This window comes from Nerophis lumbriciformis, linkage group LG07 (genome assembly GCF_033978685.3).
Source record: "Nerophis lumbriciformis linkage group LG07, RoL_Nlum_v2.1, whole genome shotgun sequence".
In the NCBI taxonomy this organism is placed as follows: Eukaryota; Metazoa; Chordata; class Actinopteri; order Syngnathiformes; family Syngnathidae; genus Nerophis; species Nerophis lumbriciformis.
The window spans coordinates 40,605,001-40,630,360 of NC_084554.2; the positions used below are offsets into that span (position 1 = coordinate 40,605,001).

The window sequence follows — 25,360 nt, forward strand, 5'->3', positions numbered from 1 at the left end:
ACAGCTGAGAAACAATAATCAAAATAAGTATGGTGCCAGTATGCTGTTTTGTCCCCAATAAAATACTGGAAAGGATAGAAATTTAGTTTGTCTCTTTTATTCGATTATTAATCGATTAATCAAAGTAATAATCAACAGATTAATCGATTATCAAATGAATCGTTAGTTGCAGCCCTAGCTATAATTACATTTTTGGTTGTGTTTTTATTGTAAACACTTTATAAAGCGATGCCATATTTTCATGCTTTTCACTAGTTAGAATTTTCCTTCACCTAAAAAAATGTGGAGCTTTTTAACAATATAGAAAAATATACACAAATAATAAGTACAAATAAAATGCATTAACAGATATAAAAAGTATCAATAAAACTACAACAAAAAAATTGAACATAATAAAAATGTGAATACAAAATTACACCTTGTGTGTGTACCCCTAAACTACTACCCCTTAGAACAAGGGTGTCGAACTTACAACCGGGTTTTTTTCTATTTCTAAACAAAGAAAACAATTTGTCTTTATTTTTAAGTTATCATGCCATGATTTTACCAGATTTTCTTTCATGTGGCCCCTGAGCTAAAAAGTTTTGACACTCCTGCTTTAGAATAATGAACCTGGAAAGTAAATCCAGAAACAAAATAAATACACACATAAAAGAAATAACAAATACAATTGAAAAGTAATTATTTAAATATACATATGTTTTTCTATATGATTTTTATTTTTATTTTTTTTCCAAATGCTGCTAAATTTCCTTTAACTATGACTCATTTTCTAGTCCAGTTGCCAGTCGGGTGGCCCCCTGATGCCAAGTGGGCAGTTACCAACGTTAACTTTGTACGTGCATGAAAAACGGCTCCCAAACGAACGGCTCAATACTGGGAATTGGTTTTCATCTTTCACTTAAAAGAGCCGTTCGAAAGACTCGATTCGTTCACAAACGCCATACCTCCATCAGTTTTCATCATATTAACCAGTGGTGGGCCTAACATAACCAGAAATCATGATCATAATTAAAGATAAAAGTAATTTTTAATTTACTTTCTCTAAATATCTAAAATAATGTTCCTTCCAATGCTGTTGTTTTTAGTTTAGAGTTTGTATCCAAACAGAATTCAGCTAGCTTATGTTGACATGCTGTACGAAATCTGCCCGGAGCCTTCAGAATCAACAATGCGGGGTCTTTGCCCTTAAGTGAACAGACACATACAGTTGATAGACAATTGCGATAGCCAATCAGATCACGAGTTGTTGTCTGTAAGGCCTTCTAGCTGGCCTTACGCTGTGATTGGATACTCACTTGGGAGTCCCAAGTGAGTATCCAATCACAAGTTGCGAAAACAGGAAGTGGCACCGGAACCATACGAGCCATAGAAAGCCACAGAAAACTCAGCGGTACAATAACCAGGAAGATAAAGTGTTTGTCTTACACCTAGTAATCCGCTGTGGACAGACGAAGCCAAGCAATGCAGGTTTAGCGAGCAGTGCGCGCTCCCACAAAGAAAATCTATTTTTGGCAGGCAATCACATTTCGGCACAACACCGGCGGTGAAATGGTTTGCCCACCACTTTCACACGAATCATAGGACTACGAGTGGTACCACTGGCTTATACGGCGTCGGATGGGTTCTACAAATTGTGAGTTCAAATATTTCCATCCATCCGGAATCGGGTCGCGGGGACAACAGCTCCAGCAGAGACCCCCAGACTTCCCTCTCCAGAGCAATATTAGCAACTTCCTCCTGGGGAATCCCGAAGCGTTCCCAGGCCAGAGAGGAGATGTAATCCCCCCCATCTGGTCCTTGGCCTGCCACGGGGTCTCCTCCCAGTGGGACGTGCAACGAGGACCTCCCTAGGGAGACGCTAGTGAGGCATCCGCACGAGATGCCCGAACCACCTAAGCTGGTTCCTTTCCAAACGAAGGAGCAGCGGCTCTACTCCGAGTCTCTCTCGGGTGACTGAACTTCTCACCCTATCTCTAAGAGAGATGCCAGCCACCCTTGAGAGGAAACTCATTTTGGCCGCTTGTATCCGCGATCTTATTCTTTCGGTCATGACCCACACTTCATGACCATAGGTGAGAGTAAGAATGTAGATAGCTCGGTAGACCAAGAGTTTTGCCTTCTGGCTCAGCTCTCGAGACTGCAATACTGCCCCAGCTGCTCCGATTCTCCAGGTGATTTCCTTCTCCATCTTTCCCTCACTCGTGAACAAGACCCTGAGATACTTAAACTCCTCCACCTGGGACAAAGTCTCGTCCTCTACCTGGACTGTACAAACCATCGGTTTCCTGCTGAGAACCATGGCCTCAGATTTGGAGATGCTGATCCTCATTCCAGCCGCTGAACACTCGGCTGCGAACCGATCCAGTTCAAATATTTGATTTCTTTGTTTTTTCATGTTTCATCTGTTTTATACAACTATTTTAATTGTGACAGTACCAATTGCTGAAGCGGGTTTATTGAATGTGAAATGCGACGAAAAATAGACCCTTTTGTACACTGTTGAGGGGGTTCAATGAACAGTAGTGTGCAAGTGTGTTTCTGTATAGCAGTGGTTCTCAACCTTTTTTCAGTGATGTACCCCCTGTGAACATTTTTTCAATTCAAGTACCCCCTAATCAGAGCAAGGCATTTTTGGTTGAAAAAAAGAGATAAAGAAGTAAAATGCTATGTCATCAGTTTCTGATTTATTAAATTGTATAACATTGCGAAATATTGCTCATTTGTAGTGGTCTTTCTTGAACTATTTGGAAAAAAAGATATACAAATAACTAAAAACTTGTTGAAAAATTATTATAAATAAAGATTTCTACACATAGAAGTAATCATCAACTTAAAGTGCCCTCTTTGGGGATTGTAATAGAGATCCATCTGGATTCATGAACTTAATTCTAAACATTTCTTCACAAAAAAAGAAATCTTTAACATCAATATTTATGGAACATGTCCACATGTCTCAGCTGCATTACTGCTACGCTTTAACCAAGCCTCCATTGTTTTCTACATCGATAGTTGATTGACAGTTGGTGCCGTGTGGCACCGCCAGGTAGGGTAAACCATCATGGCATGGGGGAAACTCTGGGTTTATGGTAATGAATGGAATAGCCTACTTGATTTGATGTTCAGTTTATGAACTTACATTCATATTTTGTTGAAGTATTATTCAATAAATATATTTATAAGGGATTTTTGAATTGTTGCTATTTTTAGAATATTTAAAAAAAATCTCACGTACCCCTTGGCATACCTTCAAGTACCCCCAGGGGTACGCGTACCCCCATTTGAGAACCACTGCTGTATAGTATCTCCAGCCGTGTCCATGTGGTGACATTAAATTACGGTATTTTGAGAGGTGAAGTCGGACTAAGTAGGACATCACTGAAGGCCTAGGTGAGAAATGCACGGCCCGCCACTGATATACTGGCCGGTGTTCCTACTATTGTGACTTCCTCAAAGCAGTATAACAGTCTGAAGTGCTGCAGTTGCAATCCAGCACCACCACAACAACCATATTGTTGAGATTTTAAACATGTGTTATAATTTTTTTGGATTCAACTATTACATTGGACTGGTGTAAAAGTGCATAATATTACCCTGCATTGTGTTTTCCAAGTCAGATCGGGCTTTGTCGCATCTTTTTCCACATTAATTTCTGCTTGGCTTGCTTTATTTTCATGATTGCCATAAGTCTGACAACATGTGGGACACGTCCCATAAATAATCCACGTGGAAACCGGCAGCCTGCCGCGCACGACAAACAAACCGTGCACGCTCCTCGTAGTCAGCTGGTTCTGCTTAGCAGGACAACCCTGGCGAGCAGCGCCCCTAGTGGCGGTGGCGCCTCGCAGAAGCATCTGGAAGGCATTAAAGCCCACACTAATATACTCGTGCAGCACAAAGGCAGCTCCTGAAGATCGGAAGTGAGGCGCACTTCTGCCACATGTCTTAATTGGACCGGAACCCCTCGTTAAACAACACGGCCGTCGCTTTATAGAGGAAATGTTCAAATAGGTGCTTCTCTACAGGCCTGGAACGGGAGTTCCTGGAGACCGGTCCTGGTAAGGTTCTTGGGCCAGCATTCCCACAGCTCTTCCCAGCAAGTGACATCAGCGAATGTTCTGACTGAACAGCTGGACGCAAACAAAGACCCGCACTGTACCGTACTGTGTTCACGTTTCTCAAGGAACTCCAGAGGAAGCATCGCTGCAAGTGCAGTTTTTTTTAGCGAGGATGCAAAGAGAAACCTCACGTCATTCCTGTCTGGGTCTCCTTGTAACACCTGCATGGCAACAAGGGGAAAAAAGGGAGATTCAAGCTGCAGGGAACTCCCCTTTCTTTTTTTTCCTGGACCACCGTGTACTGCAACACACCCTGCTTGTACTGTATTACACCACAATATTCCTACATAAGGATGCTTCTGGTGTTTCCATGGTAACCACTGTTTACATGCTTGGGCTCAGGCCCGGTGAGAGAGTCCAACAGTTCTGGCTCTACAAAAAAAAAAAGGCACAGGGTTTTTGCAAATTGTGTCCAAATCAACCACACTGCAAAAACTGAAATCTAAGTAAGATTAAATATCTCAAATAAGGGTGGTATTTGCTTATTTTCTGTCTGATAAGATAATTCTTCTCACTAAGCAGATTTTATGTTAGAGTGTTTTACTTGTTTTAAGTGTTTTGGTCCTAAATGATCTCAGTAAGATATTACAGCTTGTTGCTGAGATTTTATGACCTATATTGAGTAAAACATGCTTGAAACTAGAATATCAACTGTTGCAAAGCTGTGTCATCAACACTCACGAGTATAAAACTGCATTTTCAAAGTAATAATTACTTAATTAAAGCATGAAAAAAAAAAAATCATGATTGTGACACAATTGTGTCTCATAATTAACACAGATGACAGCCAAATTGACTTTGCTGTTTTATTTTCAATGAAACAATAGAAAACACGTACTCATATAGTAGTACAGTTGGCACAGTACAGTAAACTGACAGTTCATATTTAAACATTTAACATGTGACATTTCAAACTATTTTGAACAGACATAGTTCACGCACATTCAGGTAAATTCTTCAAAATTACAATAAAGAAAAATTTGGCTGGGGGCCGGGCTGTATATATGCGCACTAATTGACTGAAAGAGCACGCACTTGACTCGATGATGTCATGTTGTCGATGGAAAAATGCATTTTTAGACAATATGATTTGCCTGAGCGGCTAGGAGGCCCCGAGAGTAACAAGCGGTTGCCTTGTTGCTTTTCCATTAAGAAAAATAAATTCGTTTTAAGTATAAGTTTGCTGGTTTCAAGAAATGTAATGCCGAGCGCATATCATTATGTCAAGATAATGGCACTAGCATTTACTTAATTTAAGAATATTTTTCAAAATATTTTTTTTCTACCAAGAAAAGTGCACTTGTTATTAGTGAGAATATACTTATTTTAAGGTATTTATATCTGTGTTTACTAACAAGACATCATGGCGGAGCAGAAGTCGAGTTTCTTAATATGGAAATATTCTCACTACTTTTTTTTTGTCGGGCACAAAGAAAATAACATTTTAGTTAAAGGGGAACATTATCACCAGACCTATGTAAGCGTCAATATACCTTGATGTTGCAGAAAAAAGACCATATATTTTTTTAACCGATTTCCGAACTCTAAATGGGTGAATTTTGGCGAATTAAACGCCTTTCTATTATTTGCTCTCGGAGCGATGATGTCACAACGTGACGTCACATCGGGAAGCAATCCGCCATTTTCTCAAACACATTACAAACACCAAGTCAAATCAGCTCTGTTATTTTCCGTTTTTTCGACTGTTTTCCGTACCTTGGAGACATCCTGCCTCGTCGGTGTGTTGTCGGAGGGTGTAACAACACGAACAGGGACGGATTCAAGTTGCACCAGTGGCCCAAAGATGCGAAAGTGGCAAGAAATTGGACGTTTGTTCCGCACACTTTACCGACGAAAGCTATGCTACGACAGAGATGGCAAGAATGTGTGGATATCCTGCGACCATCAAAGCAGATGCATTTCCAACTGGACTGGACAGATCAGCTTTCAGGAAAAGAGAGCGGATGAGGGTATGTCTACAGAATATATTAATTGATGAAAACTGGGCTGTCTGCACTCTCAAAGTGCATGTTGTTGCCAAATGTATTTCATATGCTGTAAACCTAGTTCATAGTTGTTAGTTTCCTTTAATGCCAAACAAACACATACCAATCGTTGGTTAGAAGGCGATCGCTGAATTCGTTCTCGCTTTCGCTGGCTGTCGTGTCGTTTTCGTCGGTTTCGCTTGCATACGGTTCAAACCAATATGGCTCAATAGCTTCAGTTTCTTCTTCAATTTCGTTTTCGCTACCTGCCTCCACGCTACAACCATCCGTTTCAATACATGCGTAATCTGTTGAATCGCTTAAACCGCTGAAATCCAAGTCTGAATCCGAGCTAATATCGCTATTCCTTGCTGTTCTTTCCGCCATGTTTGTTTGTATTGGCATCACTGTGTGACGTCACAGGAAAATGGACAGGTGTATATAACGATGGTTAAAATCAGGCACTTTGAAGCTTTTTTTAGGGATATTGCGTGATTGGTAAAATTTTGAAAAAAACTTCGAAAAATAAAATAAGCCACTGGGAACTGATTTTTAATGGTTTTAACCCTTCTGAAATTGTGATAATGTTCCCCTTTAAATGTAAGTTGTGTCTTGGATCAAAGATCCTCTCTTCTGCCCAAAACAGCAATTCAAATCTGCTGAAACAGCTACAAAAGAAACATGCTTCGACGAAGCTAGTAAAGAGAGACACACTTCACCTAAGGATTTTAACGGAGGGACTGCTAGCCAGGACAACAGTGATAGAGCCATTGCAGCGTATGTGCTAGAAGACATGCAGGCTATTTCTACAGTGGAGTCACCCGCTTTCAGGCCGCTGGACACAGTGGACAGTGAGCACATAAAAATGGAAAGCAAGCTAAAGAAGACACTCCAAACTCTGCCTCTGCTCATCATTCAGCACTGAAGGTACACACACTCTGTCAATTCTCTTATATACTCTTTCATTCTAGACTTCTAGAGTGTTTGATTATCACATCACTCTAAATGTATAGACTATAAAGTTCACAAACATAAAGAGGGCCAGGCCAATCTTTCCTTTTCTCTAAACTAAAACTGGGGAAATGCGTAGTGTTCTGGGTTTCAGTACAGTGTTGAGCTCCTGAAGACATGATTTTATTTCACAATTCCTTGAGAGAAAAAAAGGCCTGGTTAGGCTTTGTGTATAGCAGTATGTGTGCTGTATATAGTGACATGACATATAATCATGTCATGTGTGCCTTCCTTGGGTGAAGCCAGGTTTACAGCTAAGTTGTGACATGTTGTTATTATGCGATTTGTTACTTATGTATGTTATGTTGCAGCTATTTAAAATAGTTTTGTCAATTTGTTCTGGCCTGAAATAAATTGACCCTTTGAAACATATCTTTGTCTTTGTGTGTTGTATGTATGTAGACCACATTGCTTAGCAGAGTTCAGTGATGCAAATGCATGTCAAGTTGATCAACAGATTGTATTATTTTCCAGTGCAATAACAGTACTGAAATGAAGGCTAAAAGGGCATTAATGGGAGCCTTAAAAAAAAAAAAAGTAACTAAATAGTTACTTTTCACAGTAACGCATTACTTTTTGGTGTAGGTAACTGAGTTAGTAACTGAGTTACTTTTGAAATAAAGTAACTAGTAACTGTAACTAGTTACTGGTTTTCAGTAACTAACCCAACACTGCTCGTGTGTGCCGGAAAGATGCAGTTGCCAGGGGAAATGGATATTTCACCCCAACACCCGCTTATATGTAATAAATGAATATATATTTTGGTATAGCGATTGTTGAAAGACTGGAATTGACGCTGTGGCGCATTAGCTTACACGTGAGTTGAAAAATAAAGCTCCCGTAGATCCACCCTGATGTCCGTGTCTTCTCTACTTAACAGCCATAAAAAGACTGCAACCCTCCCAAATATATTACACTATATACATGCATTCATGCATTATATTACTTTCATTTACTTTCACGTAAAAAACAAAAATCTTTAAGGTGTTGAAACTTTTATTTTATTTTGTAGTAGTAGCCACTTCCTCCCGGTCAACTTGTTTTCACTTTATCGAAGTGCGCATGCAAGTGACGTCACATTGCGGCCTATGAGTGTTTCCACTGGAGTCTGATAAAAATCACATTTTACTTGCAGTGTAAACATTCAGCTGGAAAAAATCAGATGACAAAAAATGGTCTTAATAACATATCTCGGTGGTTCTCAAACTTTTTTTTTTTTTTTAATCAAGTACCACCTCAGAAAACCCTTGGCTCGCTAAATACCACCATAATGGCCAACATTAAAATACAGTTGCATAGTTGGTTTAAGTATTCATTAAAAACAAGGCAGAGGTTTTTATTTAACAAGTATATTTAATATTTATGGCCACTGTAACCATACTTGCCAACCTTGAGACCTCCGATTTCGGGAGGTGGGGGGGGGGGGGGGGGGGGGGGGGCGTGGTTAAGAGGGGAGGAGTATATTTACAGCTAGAATTCACCAAGTCAAGTATTTCCTATATATATATATATATATATATATATATATATATATATATATATATACATACATATATATATATATATATATATATATATATATATATATATATATATATATATATATATATGTATATATAATATACTGTATATATATATATATATATATATATATATATATATATATACATACATAAATAAATAAATAAGACAAATAATTGAATTTCAGTGTTCATTTATTTACACATATACACACACATAACACTCATCTACTCAATGTTGAGTTAAGGGTTGAATAGTCCATCCTTGTTCTATTCTCTGTCACTATTTTTCTAACCATGCTGAACAACCTCTCTGATGATGCATTCTGATTCGTCTCCTTGTTGTGTGCGCAGTTGTGCACTTCACTCTCTTAAAGCCCGAGATGTTATTGTCACATATGCATGTACAGTAGATGGCAGTATTGTCCTGTTTAAGAGTGTCACAACATTGCTGTTTACTGCAGACGAACTGTTTTACGGTAGACGAAAACTGTTGTTGTGTGTTGTTGCCGCGCTGGGAGGACGTTAATGAAACTGCCTAACAATAAACCCACACAAGAAACCAAGAACTCGCCCTCGATCATTCTATAGTTATAACGTGATTGGGCAGGCACGCTGTGTATATTGTGGGAAAGCGGACGTGAAAACAGGCTGTCGACACATCACTCAGGTCCGCCTGAATTTCGGGAGATTTTCGGGAGAAAATTTGTCCCGGGAGGTTTTCGGGAGAGGCGCTGAATTTCGGGAGTCTCCCGGAAAATCCGGGAGGGTTGGCAAGTATGACTGTAACATTACACACCGTTTGAACAGTAACATTGTGTTTGAATATTTAATTAAGTGATTCTTTGGCGTACCACTAGATAGGGCCACAGTTTGAGAATCCCTGATATGACAATTATATTTTTTTAGAACATGTCGAGGGCCATTGAAAGCGTGCTAAGTACCAAAAAACGTTCCCTTATAGGAGAGGCTAGTTTTTTTTTGATTGATTGATTGATTGAAACTTGTATTAGTAGATTGCACAGTACAGTACATATTCCGTACAATTGACCACTAAATGGTAACACCCTAATAAGTTTTTCAACTTGTTTAAGTCGGGGTCCACGTAAATCAATTCATGGTAAATATGATCCATATTACCGTATTTTTCGTAGTATAAGTCGCACCGGAGTATAAGGCGCACCTGCCGAAAATGCATAATAAAGAAGGAAAAAAACATATATAAGTCGCACTGCAGAAAACTATGAAAAAAACTGCGACTTATAGTCCGAAAAATACGGTAGGTCAAATAAATGATGCAATGCAATTTTCTAAAATGTGAAATTACATAGTGCAGCTTTAATGCACTTCTAGTTGTTTCTGGGGTTGGGAACAAAATATTAGAGACACTTTAAAAAAAAATGTGTACATGGCATATAAGTGGGCATTATAAAACTACTTTTGTAATATTCAAATGTTGGATCTCATTAGTGAGATAGTGAGATAATCCCATTCATCCCATTATGTGAATCAAAACGTAATTGGTTGTTTATTCATGAGAAATGTACTCATTGTTTATTTATGTACTGAATATTTATTTCCTTACTCATTTCTTTACTTTTGCATGCATTTGTTTATCCACTGTTGTGTTAGAAATGACTATAAAACAAAAAGGGGTAGGATTATATAATCTCTGCTTCTTACACTACTCCTTTTTTAATGACAAACTGGAAACGTGATGAGTCATATTGTAATTGTACGCATGTTAAAAATATACTAACACCATGATCGCAGGGCCAACACAGATAAACAACATTCACACTCACATTCACACACCGGGGCCAATTTAGGTGGGAGTAAGCCGGAGTACCCGCAGGGAACCCACGCAGTCACGTGGAGAACATGCAAACTCCACACAGAAAGACCCTGAGCCCGGGAATTTAACCCTCGACCTTCTTGCTGTGAGGCACAAGCACTAACCACTGTCACCATGCTGCTTCAGAAAACAATGGTAGGTATGAAAAAACACTAACCTATTTATTATTAATTGTCTGGAGTGGATGTATGCTGTCTTTAAGTAGGAATAGAGCGGTAATTGTTTTTTGTGACATTTTATGGCCACAATAATTCATTAAATTGAGCTAATGACTTCATAATTTGAATGATGTGGACACGTTTGTTACTGGGACCTTTCTAATACGCTTCTGGCTAGGAGACATTGTATGTGTACGGTAAGTAATATGCAACCATAATTATTTAATATTTGTTTATATTGACAAATGTGCTGTTTTAGACGGCACATTTTTTTTTATTACAGTATGTCCAGCTTGTGTGCTATTGTGTGCTTAGCTGTTGTGGAGCTGCTCGCTCCGAGTAGCCTATAGACTACTACGTTTACCTTTTGTATATGAAAAAAACAACCTTGTGTGTTTCCTGGAGGACATTTAGAGGTTTTGCACACGTAAACACACTGCAGGACTGCTTGGATCTGAGATTTTAGATGCAAGCCAATGTCATCGCATACTTGTTGTTCTTGTTGTTGCTGGTATCAGACAGATATTTGATATCAACTTCGGAACGGGACACCCCTCATACATTTTCAGCACGATGCTGCACACCACTGCAAACTACAACCACAATAAAAAAAACATGTTGTCAACGCTTGAAAATTTGTCCCACAGACTGTTTTTGTTTTTTTTTTGTCATAAAAAATACAATCATGTGGGCTTACGGCATACTTGCCAACCTTGAGACCTCTGATTTCGGGAGGTGGGTGGGTGGGGGCGTAGTCGGGGGTGGTTAAGAGGGGAGGAGTATATTGACAGCTATATACTGTGTATATATATATATATATATATATATATATATATATATATATATATATATATATATATACATATATATCTACATCCTGAAAATATGCAAACAAAACTGTGTTTAGATAATTGATACTTCAAACTTGCATAAATAAATCTTAAGGAATATAACATAACTTGGCTTCTGAGAGCTTCAAAATGTAATGAATAAAATGCTAAAGCTGTTGATAAACAAGCAATTATTTTAATAATTAAATATGGTCATTTTAAATGAATTATTATGATAATTTAAAATTAATTATTTCAAATATGTTTATTTTAATGTATAATTCTATGGCTGGATGTAATAAGGAGTCAGAAAAAATACAAATAAAAATAAAATTAATTTTGATGTTTTTAGCAAAATATAGTAAACATTTATTTATTTATATATTTTTTTAAATTAATAAATATATGTATTTTTAGGTAAGATAAACATAATAATACAATTGATCTCTAGTCTGGATGATTTAGTTCTTGTCAGCCTGTTGTCCTCCCGTCGGGAAAAAAGGCTGTCCTCACTCAGGTCCGCATGGAACCGGAGGGGGCGTGGCTTCCAGCTCCGGCTGAAAATCGGGAGATTTTCGGGAGAATATTTGTCCCGGGAGGTTTTCGGGAGAGGCGCTGAATTTCGGGAGTCTCCCGGAAAATTCGGGAGGGTTGGCAAGTATGGCTTACGGACTGTATCCCTGCAGACTGTATTGATATATATTGATATATAATGTAGGAACCAGAAATATTAATAGCAGAAAAAAACAACCCTTTTGTGCGAATGAGTGTGAATGAGTGTAATTATTAAATTAAAAACATTTTTTTTTTACATTTCTTGTGCGGTACCAATCGATTCACGGACCGGTACCGGGCCACGGACCGGTACCGGGCCATGGCCCGGTGGTTGGGGACCACTGGATTAAAAGACCGTTTTCTAAATTGCTAAGAATGGACACTCAACCTAAGAAACCAATCAAGATTGGATCATTAGAGGCTAGTGCAGGGCTCGGCAACCCTAAATGTTGAAAGAACCATATTGGACCAAAAATACAACAAAAACAATTTGTCTGGAGCCGCAAAAAATTAAACATCTTATATAAGTGTTATAATGAAGGCAATACATGATGTAAGTGTCTATATTACCTATACTTGCCTACTATTAAAATGACTATGTGTCGCAGATTAATTTGCAGAAATGTTGCAATGTAATATTTATTCTACACAATTGTACAAAATTGAAAAACATTCATAAAATGGAGGCTTTTCGGAGGGTGAGATAACTCCTGGAAATGACTGTCTTAGAATGGCCAAAGTTATAAATGTTCTTTGCGAGCTGGGTAACGTTTGCTGTGGTCTGGAACAGCACAGAAATAACTATCTGTCATGCAGCCAATATTTACATACAGATTATGTTTCATGAGACAAGCAAATATAAATTAAACACACAGAGAACAAAGGGAAAGGAAATTGAATGAGCTCAAATATACCTACAAACGAGGCTTAATGATGCAATATGCACATACAGCTAGCCTAAATAGCATGTTAGCATCGATTAGCATGCAGTCATCCATCCATCCATCCATTTTCTACCGCTGGTCCCTTTTTGAGGTCGCGGGCGGTGCTGGAGCCTATCTCAGCTGCATACGGGCGGAAGGCGGGGTACACCCTGGACAAGTCGCCACCTCATCACAGGGCCAACACAGATAGACAGACAACATTCACACTCACATTCACACACTAGGGACAATTTAGTGTTGCCAATCAACCTATCACCAGGTGCGTGTTTTTGGCGATGGGAGGAAGCCGGAGTACCCGGAGGGAACCGACGCAGTCACGGGGAGAACATGCAAACTCCACACAGAAAGATCCCGAGCCCGGGATTGAACCCAGGACTACTCAGGACCTTCGTATTGTGAGGCACATGCACTAACCCGTCATGCACTGACCAAATATGCCTGATTAGCACTCCACAAAAGTCAATAACATCAACAAAGCTCACCTTTGTGCATTCACGCACAGCATAAAACGTTTGGTGGACAAAATGAAAGTTGTACATGTAAACAAACTACGGTGAGTTCAAGGACCGCCAAAATTAGTAGGACAAAACGGCGCTCGCCAAATACTCTCATCAGTGACGCATATTTAATATAAACCATTGGATTTCTAACAATTACGAAGGTTTGTGTCATATTTTTCCTCCTCCAGAAACCATATTAAAATCTTTTTACATTTTTGAAAAAGCTCATTGGAGCCACTAGAGCAACGCTAAAGAGCAACATCTGGATCCTAGTAGGAATTATATTTAATGCACTTCCACTTATTAGTTCAAAGAGGCAATGGGCTCCATTTCATTCATTATATTGAGTATTTCACTGCATATGAAAAAGAAGTGTATAATACTAAAATGAAGGTGACATGTAACACAATATCATTGATGATGCCACATATACACCAGGCAGACACGTCCTCTCCAATATATAAAACTTTTCTGTTTTCACCCCATTCCGTGCGCTCGTGCAGATCAATGCTTGACGGCGGTGAGATCACAACATTTGGTTGCTATTAACATGACAGCTTCTCGCATACTAATAAGAGCGGGGTGGCGAAGAGAAACGACCATCGTGCAACTTTGCATAGGCGCGACTTCATTAGCCTTGGCCGATAACGGCCCAGGGTCGGGCGCCAAGTGTGACACGGTGATCGTGTTCCCAGCAAACTCCGCTCACATGATGACTTCATGCTGCACTGGGAATCGAACATGCAAAAAAAAAAAAAATAGCTGACCCTGTTGGCTTGAAGGGAAATTAATCTGCAACACGAAAAAAAGTGTTTGTAGGGAAATTCCACAGCAGTCAAGGCAAATGTGGAAGTTTAAGGCATTATTAATTCACATAGGAGATGGAATAAATCCATTTCCATCTTTTATTCCCATAAAACATACAATAATTTATGTATTTTTCCTCACTTGTTACACATGCTGATAAATACATCAACACATAGCATAGCATAGCAATCATCATGTGACTATTCTCCCTAGTGGCTGCTAGCAGTATAGAGATGACATCATCAATTCTAGCAACGAAAACATACAAAGTGCAGAAGTTTTGTGGCGCTCAAATGAACTTTCTGCACATGCAAAGTTGTCCCTGTTGGACCCGCGTCCAAAAGATGACTCAGTATTCCCACCGCTGTAAAATGACCAAGCACTAACTGTGTCATCCTCAGTGAAAACCACAAGACATGGATCTTCCAAACTCCGTGACATGTTTGCGGAGACTTGCAAACATTGACGTTTGTACTCCTCTAAGCGATTTATTTGCGTCCAATAAAAATGTCAATAAAGTGGTGGTGTTTTGAGATAAGAGCTGTCGCTCAGCTAAATGTAATAATAATAAATAAAATAATTTTACTTATAAGGCACCTTTCTGGACACTCAAGGACACCGTACAAAATCAAAACAATAAAATCAAATTGGATAAAAACAACAACAACAACAACAAAAATAGATAAGATAAGATGATTACAATGAATAAGCAGTCAGGAATAGGTGTGTTTTGAGTCTTGATTTGAAGAGGGATATTGAGTCTAAATTACGAAGATCTGGTGGTAAAGAGTTCCAAAGATGTGGGGCGGAGCGGCTGAAAGCTCGGGCACTCATGGTGGACAGTTTAAATAAAGGGACAGTGAGATGGATGGACGAAGAAGATCTTAGGGAACGTGAGGGCGTGGCGACATGGATCAGGTCAGAGAGATAAGACGGAGAGAGGTTATGGATAGCTTTGAAAGTGAGGAGAATTATTTTAAAATTTGATGGATAGCCAGTGGAGATGCTGCAGAACAGGGAGGAGGTGCTGGATTGAAGGGGTTCTGGTGATTATCCGGGCTGCAGAGTTCTGGAGAAGCTGAAGTTTGTGAAGTGACTTGTGAGGGAGACCAACCAGGCGAGAGGTGACAAGGCTATGGACTAGTATGGCAGCAGTATGTGGGGTAAGGGATGGGCAAAGACGATTAATGTTTCGTAGATGAAAGTAAGCAGACCGGGTAATGTTGTTTATGTGGGCTTGAAAGGGGAGTGTGCTGTCGAGGATGACACCCAGACTCTTGACTTGGGAGGAGGGTGAAACAGAGGAATTGCCGAGAGTAACGGACAAGCTGTTGGTTTTGGCGAGAATGGTTTTTGTACCTACAAGTAAGATTTCGGTTTTATTACTATTGAGTTGAAGGAAATTGGATGAGAACCACTGCTTGAGTTCACTGAGGCGGTCTGTAAGAGAGGAAGGAGGAAGAGAAGCAGTTGGTTTGGTTGAGATGTAGAGCTGGGTGTCATCCGCATAACAGTGAAAATGTATTTTAAATTCACGGAAAATATTGCCAAGGGGAAGAATGTAAATGATAAAAAGCAGGGGGCCAAGAACAGAGCCCAGAGACACCAGAGGAAACGGGAGAAGGAGGGGATTTGAATGAACGGAGTTGAACAAACTGAGTGCAGTCGGAAAGATATGATCTAAACCAGTGAAGGGGTGTGCTTGTGATGCCAATACTGTGTAATGCTCTAAGTTACGAGCAAAAATTTTAAGTTACAAGCATCCCCGCCATTTATTGTCGTACCGAATGTCACAGTGAACACCATAAAATCCAGACACGTTAAAGTGTGGACCAAATTTTGCGGCGATTTGGCTAAACACCATGAAGTTACAGTGGGTTGGTTTCGTAAAGCAAATTTGAGAAATGCGTATTTGTTAGTAGAATAATAGTTCAGGCAACACAGTAGATCAGGGATGTCAAACGTACGGCCCAAGGGCCGAATCTGGCCCGCGAACAGGTCTTGTCCGGCCCGCGGGAAGAGTTTGCCAAGTCTAGAAATTAACCTGAAATTTTTGAAAGAATGAAACAGCTATTCTAAATGTGTCCACTGGATGTCACAATAGCAATTCTTTGTATCTTTGTAGATGATGCTACATATGTACAAAATAAACCATATGATCAGTCGAGCAAAATGATCAAACTACATAAATAACATACTGTAATTTTATGTTGATATAATTTTTTTTATCTTGTTAGATTGAAACTTAACACCAATGAGTTGACTGATAAACAGCATCACATATTTTATCCAGAAAATATAAATAACGACAAATTAAGATAGAATGCTATTAACCGCAACATGTAAGTTTGAAGTTGTCTTTATTTTTAAGTTATCGTGCTGTGATTTTCCCAGTCCGGCCCACTTGGGAGTAGATTTTTCTCCATGTGGCCCCCGACCTAAAATGAGTTTGACACCCCTAGAGGGTGTATATTTTCACAAATGTTCACCCTTTTGTGTGCAGCGGTTCAGAAGTAGAACACTTATTCATATCTACGACTAGGAAGACTTGCAAATTTCCTTTCCTGATTACTGCCAAGGCGGTCATAAGGAAGTGTCTAAACTCCCGTGGAACTCATTTCGCAGTTTCTAAGGGATTACTGAGTCAATATTATCAGTTCCTATGCAGAAAAAGGGGGCAGGACTGACTCAGCCCGGCACCCAAACCACTTCCTGGTCCACTTGACTGCTGACTAATTGTGAGAAAGTCTGACTGAGCACAAGGAGCAGAAAAAAACATTCCCACTCCAAACACAAGGACATTGTCCTGGTGGACTTCTGAAGGAAAACTGGGGTGGCTGGCTTTGCAGGTAGTATCGGACAAGGAACCGACGCCAAACTGGACTTAGGGGAGATTAAGTCATCTTTGCAAAAGTGACAAGGAGGTAAAAACTGTCTTTTTAGCAGCTTTTAGGCACAAAAGGTGCCTCTGTGTGCAAGACAGGTAAAGCCGAGGGGGGTTGCGTCAAAAAAGTGTCACATTCTTGCGTTTCATCCAAATTCCATTTTAAGGGGTTAGCGCCGTCACACTTGTCACGTCACCAGAGAACCGGACCACAAGTGTGTGTAATCAAGGACAGGGATAATGTTTGAATCCACAGTCCAGTATGTGAGGGGCCTTTACTGCCATGCATACAAACAGCAACAATAACAACTTGCACATGTTTTCTTCCCACTCCCTTATTATTCAATGCAGAACCGCCCAAAATGCTCCCAAAGGCTTTTTTTTCTTACAGTTGTTTGAACCCAAAAAAATGGGGTCAATGATACTCTGGACTTTAATATCCAAACTCAGTAAGACAAGCTGGCAGGTTTGGATGCTGCCAAATAGTTGAGTCAAGTATGTCTTTCATACACACACACACACACACACACTGTTCCGCCTCCTTCGGAATTCTTATCTCCCACTCCACTTGCCTGACTGCGTCGTTAAAAAAGAACTGTGACCCTGTGTTTTATGGAGTTTTTTTGAGCTCTAAATGGATTCTTAGGACGTATTAATATGCAAAATAATTTTATGAACGACAATACAATGGAGCCTAGAGTTACTAAGTTCTCATCGTACAAAGTTTTCGACTTACAAGCCTCATACTGAATAGAAACATGCTTTGGTGTACGAACTTTGTCTCAGTGTTCGAATGTTTCATCCAGCCCTTATGTGTTTTGCAGGTCAGCTATTTTGTGCCCGGCAGCACAACGATTGTGGGCGGGCTGATCGATCTGGACTGGAGCCTGCAGTGCCTCAGACTGGAAGTCTCTGCAGAGAGTGGTGAGGACAGCGGAAAAGATCATAAGGACTCCTCTTCCTCCTATCCAGGAAATCGCAAAAAGCCGCTGCCTGACCAGGGCTCAGAAAATCTGCAGAGACTCCTCCCACCCCCACCAAGGACTGTTTTACTGCTGGACTCTGGAAAGAGGTTCCGCAGCCTCCGGAGCAGAACCTTCAGATTCTGTAACAGCTTCTTCCCCCAGGCCAGGGGTCGGCAACCCGTGGCTCTAGAGCGGCTCTTTAGCGCCGCCCTAGTGGCTCTCTGGAGCTTTTTAATTTTTTTTAATGAAAAATGGAAAAAGATGAGGGGAAAAAAATATATTTTTTGTTTTATAATGGTTTCTGTAGGAGGACAAACATGACACAAACCTCCCTAATTGTTATAAAGCACACTGTCAGCTTCACTGATTCGAGTATTTGGCGAGCGCCGTTTTGTCCTACTAATTTTGGCGGTCCTTGAACTCACCGTAGTTTGTTTACATGTATAACTTTCTCCAACTTTCTAGGACGTGTTTTATGCCACTTCTTTTTCTGTCTCATTTTGTCCACCAAACTTTTAACGTTGTGCATGAATGCACAAAGGTGAGTTTTGTTGATGTTATTGACTTGTGTGGAGTGCTAATCAGACATATTTGGTCACTGCATGACTGCAAGCTAATCGATGCTAACATGCTATTTAGGCTAGCTATATGTACATATTGCATCATTATGCCTCATTTGTAGCTATATTTGAGCTCATTTAGTTTCCTTTAAGTCCTCTTAATTACATTTATATCTCATGACACACTATCTGTATGTAATATGGCTTTTAATTTTTTGCGGCTCTAGACAGATTTGTTTTTGTATTTTTGGTTCAATATGGCTCTTTCAACATTTTGGGTTGCCGACCCCTGCCCCAGGCCATAAGACTCTTGAACGCATCATAATAATTCCCTCAATTCCCCCCCAAAACGGATTACCTCGCTGGAATATAAAGACAATATAACATACATCCATAAACGTGGGTGCATATGCAAAAGTGCAATATATTTATCTGTACAGTAATCTATTTATTTATATCTGCACCTTATTGCTCTTTTATCCTGCACTGCAACGACCTAATGCGACAACATTTCCTTCTTATCTGTACTGGGACGGCGTGGCGCAGTGGAAGAATGGCCGTGCGCAACCCGAGGGTCCCTGGTTCAATCCCCACCTAGTACCAACCTCGTCATGTCCGTTGTGTCCTGAGCAAGACACTTCACCCTTGCTCCTGATGGGTGCTGGTTAGCGCCTTGCATGGCAGCTCCCTCCATCAGTGTGTGAATGTGTGTGTGAATGGGTAAATGTGGAAGTAGTGTCAAAGCGCTTTGAGTACCTTGAAGGTAGAAAAGCGCTATACAAGTACAACCCATTTATCATTTATTTATTTACTGTAAAGTTCAAATTTGAATGACAATAAAAGGAAGTCTAAGTCGAAGATCTCTGCTGTACATTTGTTAGCCCAGCTGTGCTACTGTGCTAATTGTTCTTTATGTTTTTATAGTCTTTTTACAACATTATTCTTGTTTTGCCAGCTTAAAATGAGTCCAAAGAAAGCAATGGACAAGCGTATCCACAGCGTTGTCGACACTACCTGCTTCACACTGCCCCCCCCCATGGGCCACATACCAAGAAGATTAATCAACAAGATTAAGTGGATTTGATTTTTATTTGGGGCTGTTAAAGTGTAAAAGCCTTGTGATTTCAAACTGAGTGCACCACAGAGCTCGCGACAGTGTGTGTGCGTGTCTCCAGGGCGGATGCAAATGAGGACAATTTAGGTAGATGTTGTTTAGGCTTTGTTATTGATTCGAATGATCCATCACCCCTTTGTTATGTTTGTTTCATATACAGTACTTTATAGCGCTTTATTTTTCTTTAAATGTACAAACTTTACTCAAAATGTAGACTTTTGTCAAGCCTTTTTTATTCAAGTTTACATTGTTTTTTATCGATAAATTTGCTTCAATGCACAATGAACACATTTTCTATTAACGAACCCTGTTCAACAACCAATTAAGTTCGTAAATCGAGGTTTGACTGTATATTTATCGTAATAATATGTGCAAAAAATTGTAATATTACGATAAAAAAATGTTAGGAAATAATGATGACAAAGATTCAAGCAAAAAAAAACCTCACAAATTTACAATTCAAATTTGCTAAAAGATAAAATTGTACTATGACGAGGAAAAAAAATCTTACCTTTACAAGACTAGATTTGTAATGTTTGCGCATAAAATTTACAAGAATATAATGCAATTGTAAAAATATAGTTTTATGAGACCACAATGAAATCATAATTTATGAGAAAATGGTGCAAATTTACAGAATAGATTTGCAAAGTTATAATTATAATAATAATAATAATAATAATAATAGATTTTATTTGTAAAAAGCACTTTACATTGAGTAAATAACCTCAAAGTGCTACAGTGTATCAAAAAAAAAAAAAAAAAAAAAAAAAAAAAACTAGAACAGCCAAATAGCTAAAACTAGTATGCATATATCTAAAAAAAAAAGGCTTTTTTTTAAAAAAAGAAGCGTTTTTAAGCCTTTTTTAAAAGCACCCACAGTCTGTGGTGCCTTCAGGTGGTCAGGGAGAGCGTTCCACAGACTGGGAGCGGCGGAGCAGAAAGCCCGGTCTCCCATTGTTCCCCAAGTTAATGAAAAATGGTACCAGAAAACGGCATGGATAAAAAAAACTGACAACAAAATAAAACATTAAAAAAATAAAAATTAGGAGACATAATACTGCAGGAATATTGTTGTAATTACAAAATACAAGAATAAGTTGTAATATTACAATATTTTTTTTTATGAGACAACAACTCTAATTTTTCCGAGATTAAACGCTGTTTTCTGTTACAGATTTACTGCCTAAAAATAAAAAAACACAATTAGAACCTTCTGTTTTTCCAGAAGAATGGGGAAGATGGATCTATTCCAGAAGTGAAAAATACAAAGACGGAGTTTGCAGTAAAAGGACAAGACGACGTATAACGGCAGCAAATGTCCAGAGGTGCAATTTAACAGCGAGCTTTAATCTTCGTCAGCACCGACTCATAAAATAATCCCCAAACAGCCCCCCAGCTACCCCCAGCCCCCACCTCCTTCGGTGATGTATGCCAAAGCTTTGGAGTCATCTGAAGGTCCGCCACCATGTTTGTGTTCACCGCATAGGAGATACTTGTGTAAGTTATCCAAACTGTTCCTAACAGGGGGGATGGAGGGAAGGAGGGGGGCTGGGGGGGGTGCTCCTGAGTGATACCATCTGCTCTGGCTCGACACACACCGAGACTACAGTGAAGATCCAGAGAGGCCCGATCAGCCCGGACTCTGAAAGCCTTCCGACACTGTCAACGTAACGGGAAATGGAGTGAACAAAGTGAGGGGTGAGGTTCAAAGTTCATGAGGCAATCAGACGCGACAGTACTCTGACCACTCAACACCGAATACATCTTAACTATTGTATAATAATCTTATTATGTCAACGTGAAAGTAATATATGTCCCTTGAGCCTGTTTATGAGAGCCAAATCTCACGTCTCCCTTTCTTGTCCCATTTTCGAGACGTTCAAACGCTGGCTTTTGAAGTTGCAGTCTTTCATTGCGTCATACAGGAAAAACCTCCTTCCTCTGACACACCACCTCTGACCCACTGCCTCATCAGGTAAACACCCACCATTTGACAGAGAACAGCTTTGTAAAAAGAAAAAAAGGGGTTGGGGGGTGGGAAGAGGCTTCGCTACACATCCTAAACCGTGTGACTGTCAACGACTGACACGCTTGTTTAGAAAAAAGTGGTGTAATTATGGGGAGGACTGTTCATTTAGAAGTTAACTGATCAATGTCCTAACAGGAATATGTGGCCCTCAGCGTGAAACGGGAGTCAAATCTATCATCTCCAGGGCTGCAGTCGATCAAATCGGTCAATATGATTAGAACAAAAACTTTGATGTCTGTTCTGTTGCTTCGATTAACAGTTAAATGAGTGTAAGTAGTGAAAATGTATCAAATCCGGACAATTTCTCTGTTCTCAATTGTTGATGACTGAAGTGATGATAACAACCAAACCTAACCCCCCCCCCTACACACACCCCACACTGTAAATAATTCTGACTGTATTATGATGATAGTATATATCTGATAGTATATATCTGTATCATGAACCCCGACTTAAACAAGTTGAAAAACTTATTCGGGTGTTACCATTTAGTGGTCAATTGTACGGAATATGTACTGTACTGTGCAAGTTACTAATAAAAGTCTCAATCAATCAATCAAAAGGCTGGAACTTTAAAAATGCGGACACAAGTTTCCGTACGGTCACTGCAATAGAGCACACATGAGAGGGTGTCGTGAGCTGAACCGGATTTTATGGTGGGTTTTTTTTTTCATTATTAATGCACAAAGTGCAATTTTAATGTTGTGGATGTGCATTAATTAGGAAAAACAAGAACATTATGGCAAGCAGAAAAATGTATGTTTGTTTCCACTATTTTCCCTTAAATTGAGGCTATAAAGCAGGGGTGTCAAACTCATTTTAGATCGGGAGCCACATGGAGAAAAATCTATTCCCAAGTGGGCCGGACTGGTAAAATCACGGCAAGATAACTTAAAAATAAGGACAACTTCAAATTGTTTTCTTTGTTTAATAATAGAACAAGCACATTCTGAAAATGTACAAATCATAATGTTGTTGTTGTTGTTTTTACACTTACATGTTGCGGTTAATAGTATTCTATCTTTATTTGTCGTTATTTATACTTTCTGAATAAATTATGTGATAATGTTTATCAGTCAACTCATTGGTGTTAATTTTCAATCTATCAAGATAAAAAAATTGTCACGGTGCAAGCGCAATCCCGCATGTCATCAGCGGCAAGCTCTGCCGGCACCTCCGCAACAAGCACACCGGGACACGCCCCTGCTCTGCACGCATCGTGGCCACGCGCTTGCAAGGCTGCAGGCAATCTACAATCCGCGCACCTGGGACTAATGAAAACAGACAGCATCAAGACCAGCGGACCCGAAGTTCCAGGGCCGGAACGTAGTTCACTCCTCGTACTTACGTACCTGCTCTCTCTCTGTGCCTTCCCTGTTACCGTGTTTTATGTCCTTTGTGTTCCCCGCAGTGCTTCCCCTGTTTCCCGTGATCGAGCTGTGTGCCTCGACTTCCCTCTGCATTCCGAACTGCCTCCCTCGATCCTTAACCCCTGCTTGGACACAAATCTCGTAACTTCTCTCCAGCCCCCGACCGCTTGCTTGCCAACGGCCTGCCTTCTCGCCTTGCCCCTTTGGTCTTACGAAGGATTCATCCAACAAACTCTGGTAACATTTACATTGTTAATTCTACACATCGTCTTGCACCATTTATTTAGAGTAGCATACACACCCCAACACATCATCATGAGGTTCAATAACCTTTGAACTGATCCCTGCCGTTGTGTCGTTTCCTTCCCCCGTCGTACGTAACAAAAATAATAACAAAATCAAATTACAGTATGTTATTTATGTAGTTTGCTCATTTTCCTCGACTGGTGCACTAACATCATGTGGTTTATTTTTTATTTTTTTACATATGTAGCATAATCTACAAAGAATTGCTATTGCGACATCTAGTGGACACATTTAGAACAGCTGTTTCTTTCATTCAAAAATTTCGGTTCATTTTTATACTTAGCCAACTCATCCCGCGGCCCGGATAAAACCTGTTCGCGGGCCTGACCCGGCCCTCGGGCCGTACGTTTGACACAACCTGCTATAAAGGGTGTCTTGTCCAATTACCGTATTTTTCGGAGTATAAGTCGCTCCGCAGTATAAGTCGCACCGGTCGAAAATGCATAATAAAGAAGGAAAAAAACATATATAAGTCGCACTGGAGTATAAGTCGCATTTTTGGGGGAAATTTATTTGATAAAACCCAACACCAAGAATAGACATTTGAAAGGCAATTTAAAATAAATAAAGAACAACATAGTGAACAACAGGCGTTATATGAGGCATAAATAACCAACTGAGAACGTGCCTGGTATGTTAACGTAACATATTATGGTAAGAGTCATTCAAATAACTATAACATATAGAACATGCTATATGTTTACCAAACAATCTGTCACTCCTAATCGCTAAATCCCATGAAATCTTATACGTCTAGTCTCTTACGTGAATGAGCTAAATAATAATATTTGATATTTTACGGAAATGTGTTAATAATTTCACACAAAAGTCGCTCCTGAGTATAAGTCCCACCCCCGGCCAAACTATGAAAAAAACTGCGATTTATAGTCTGAAAAATACGGTACTTCATTTATCAAACCAATCAATAGATTACTCGATTACTAAAATAAACGATAGCTGTAGCTCTATTAATACTGCGGTCACAGGACATCTTTGGCGTGTTGGTTGCCATAGCCAACACAAGTCTTGGTAAAAAAGAAAAAAACCTTCAGATTTGCTGCTCCATGGAATGAATTACAGAAGGATCTGAGGCTGCCTGAACGCATCACCTTGGGGGGGGGGAATTTCAGGCCATTTGAAAAGGATCGAGAAACTGCTTCATTTGGGCACTGTATGAGTTTAAAAAAATGTTTTTTACTGAAACATATTATTTTTTACCTATTGCGTGTTTTTATGTTAATGTTGTTTATGTAATAGACTAAAAAACTCCTTTGTCCCACACGCCATTAGACTGTACAACTCCTCTCTAGGGGGGAGGGAGGGTACTAGGATGACAGGTGATGCAAAACAATAACAGTGCAATACTTTTTCATAACATGGTTACTACTGTCTAGTTTCTCTTGTTATAGTCTTATTTTACTGTTATATTTTTATTCTCATTGTTGCTTTTTACTTTTATTTTATTGTAATATTTTTCTATTTTGTTTCCATTTATACCCCCATTATTTACTTTTTACGTTTTACTTTTTAAATTCGATCTCAATTTTGTACACTGCTACTGGAATTTGAATTTTCCTGAGGGAACTCTCCTGAAGGAATCAATAAAGTACTATCTATCTATCTATCTTGTAAGTAATTTGTACTTTGGCGTTTGACTGCTCCTGGTTCTTGTTGATGTTTTTTCTGCCTTGGCCAGGTCACTCTTGCAAAAGAGATTTTAATCACAATGAGTTTTTTACCTGGTTAATAAATAAAAGAAAATGAAAAAATGATAGAATTGTATCTTCCACTTGTTTGTTCCACAGAGATGCTTTAGCAGTTTGGGATGACCTACAGGAAAAATCTC

At 39.5% G+C, this 25,360-nt stretch overlaps 1 protein-coding gene across 2 annotated transcripts in view; it reads right to left on the minus strand.

Moving 5' to 3' along the window:
* The window catches only part of LOC133609499 (uncharacterized), an 80,635-nt gene that overhangs the window by 33,410 nt on the left and 21,865 nt on the right, over nucleotides 1-25,360 (minus strand). The gene's annotated exons all lie outside the window — the stretch shown is intronic.